This window comes from Berghia stephanieae, unplaced genomic scaffold (genome assembly GCF_034508935.2).
Source record: "Berghia stephanieae isolate SIO BIC M18660-M18661 unplaced genomic scaffold, UCSD_Bste_1.3 scaffold7426, whole genome shotgun sequence".
In the NCBI taxonomy this organism is placed as follows: domain Eukaryota; kingdom Metazoa; phylum Mollusca; class Gastropoda; order Nudibranchia; family Aeolidiidae; genus Berghia; species Berghia stephanieae.
In genome coordinates, this window is record NW_027629096.1 from 1 (window position 1) to 2,478 (window position 2,478).

The following is a 2,478-nucleotide window of genomic DNA, read 5'->3' on the forward strand; positions in this document are numbered from 1 at the left end:
CACCACAACGGGGGTTCGGGTTTATCCCGCAGCGCCTTTTGCTTACCAAAAATGGCCCACTCGGCACCCGTGATTTTAGGCCAGGCCCCGTGCGAGGCGGGTCTGGCGCCTCACCCGTTAAGTTTGAGAGTAGGACGAGGGGGGCCGTTCTCCCCGCCCTTCCGACGAACCTTAACTGGATTCCCTTTCGGCGGTCGCAGGTGACTGACAGGCCGGCGCGGCGCCCGTTCGGCCGCCCGCCCGGCGCGTGTTTCGTACCCGCTTCGCAAGGGAGCTAACCCGCCCCTTAGACCGACTCACCCACTACATGCACTGTTCCCGCGGAACCTTTCCCCACTTCGGCCTTGAAAAGTACTCTCCTTTCAATATTTGCTACTACCACCAAATCTTCCCCCCGGGGCGGCTCCGAACGGATCGCTCCCGATTTTCACGCCACCGGGGCGCACCTCCAAACTCGCCCCGGCCTGCCCGGGAGGGAGTCGCACCCCTCCCGCGCGGGCGGCCCGGTGTGGGTCCGACCTCAGCGCCATCCATTTTCAGGCGGGTCGGTTGGGCAGGTGATTGTTACACACCCCTTTGGGCGGATTCCGACTTCCGTGGCCACCGCCCTCTGTTCATACCGACCCACCCCTTTTTAGCTTTCCCGTGAGCGTCCTGCGTTGGGCACCACAACCCGGGGCGTTCGGTTCATCCCGCAGCGCCAGTTCTGCTTACCAAAAATGGCCCACTCGGCACCCTGATTCTACCGGGCCCCGTGCGAGGCGGTCTGGCGCCTCACCCGTTGAAAGTTTGAAGTAGGACAGGCTTTTCGCCCCCGATCCCTCCAACCATCGCTTTACCGAGTGAAAATCGTTCCGTGGGCACCGGCTATCCTGAGGGAAACTTCGGAGGAACCCAAGCTACTAGATGGTTCGATTGGTCTTTTCGCCCCTACGCCCAAGTGGGGCGGTCGATTTGCACGTCAGAGTCGCTTCGAGCCTCCACCAAGTTTCCCCCGGCTTCGCTCTGCTCAGGCGTAGATCACCATCTATCGGTCCCGACGCCTGCACTCATGCTCCGACAGGCCGTCAACGCGGCGACCGCCGGCCGGCGGGCGCTCCGGGACTCGGTGAGTCGCCCGAGAGATCCCGCCCTCGCCCGCGAGGGCCTCTCGCTTTCACTTCGCCGTGGGTTTAGTGAAACCCTGCGCTCGCACAGCGTGGGACTCCTTGGTCCGTGTTTCAAGACGGGTCGGCAGGTACCGGAATAACGCTGCGCACCTTTCGACGGACCGAGCCGCCCGCCCGGAGCCGAAACCCCCCGGCGAACCGCCGCCGTTTGTCCGGGGTCGACCACGGCACCCGAATACGACCGCTCTCGTGCCAACTCGCGCCCACGATCCCAGGCCGACGACCCGCTAGGCGCGCGGACGAGACGGCCCGTGCCGGTGGCAGCGGAGACCCCCGTGGTGGGCACGCGCCCGACCCCCGAACTCGGGAAAGCGTCCCCGTCTCCGGGCGCCTCCGCGGGGCACGGGCGACCACCGCCACGGCGGACACGTCGCTCGCTCAGCCAGTTTACCCCTTGGCGTTTCACGCGCTTTGCACCCTCTCTTCAAGTTCTTTTCAACTTTCCCTCACAGTACTTGTTCGCTATCGGACTCGCGCAGGTACTTAGCCTTAGGTGGAGTTTACCACCCGCTTCGGCTGCACTGCCAAGCAACCCGACTCCGGTCGAGGTCGCGGAAGGGAGCGCCGCCGGCAAGGCCTGGCACCCGCTCTGGCAAGCCACGCTCGAGAAGACTCGCGCGGCGCTCCCGATCCCGCTCGACACCGACCCGAACGCTACAGCTCCCCGCGGCACGGCCCAGGGGTTTCAGCGCTGGCTCTTCCCGCTTCACTCGCCGTTACTGGGGAGTCCCCGTTGGTTTCTTTTCCTCCGCTTACTGAAATGCTTTAGTTCGCGGTACCCTCGTCCGATATGAGGGCGCAGATCGCCCCATCCGTCGGTTCGCCGCGCGTCGTTATACTTACTTCCCGCATACCCCCACGAAGCCCTCGCTCGCGTGTACATCGAGCAGCCCGAGGATTGAGGAAGAAGCACCGATCGCGTGCGTGCTTCCCCGTCTTCGTGCGCGTCTTATTCGTCGTCCCCGCCCATACCCAAGCCGGGTGGGGACGACGTCTCCCGTGGTCAGACGGGAGCCCTCGATCTACGGCCGCCATCGGGACGAGACCCGACCGGTACGGGACGTCGCGCCGCTCAGTCCCCCCGAGAAGACCGTTGCGGCGACGTCGTAGGGCCGACCCTCATACGGACGTGCCGGTGACTTACGCCCACGGCCGCAATTTGCGTTCAAGACGTCGATGTTCAATGAGGCAGCTGCAGTTCACACGACTCAATACGGCTGGCCGCACTCTTCATCGACGCGCGAGCCGAGTGATCCACCGCCAAAGGTTGTATTTATTTTCTCTCGCTTAAGGGCCAAACACGACAAAG

At 64.3% G+C, this 2,478-nt stretch overlaps 1 non-coding gene and 1 pseudogene across 1 annotated transcript; both read right to left on the bottom strand.

Annotated features, from left to right (window-relative positions):
• LOC144962258 (large subunit ribosomal RNA) lies at positions 1-1,968 on the bottom strand (annotated as a pseudogene; the record flags this gene model as incomplete).
• A 314-nt stretch (positions 1,969-2,282) lies between these two features.
• Positions 2,283-2,438, bottom strand: LOC144962257 (5.8S ribosomal RNA). Its single transcript, XR_013643424.1, has one exon. It is a non-coding gene; the product is annotated as a 5.8S ribosomal RNA (ribosomal RNA).
• Positions 2,439-2,478: the final 40 nt, after the last annotated feature.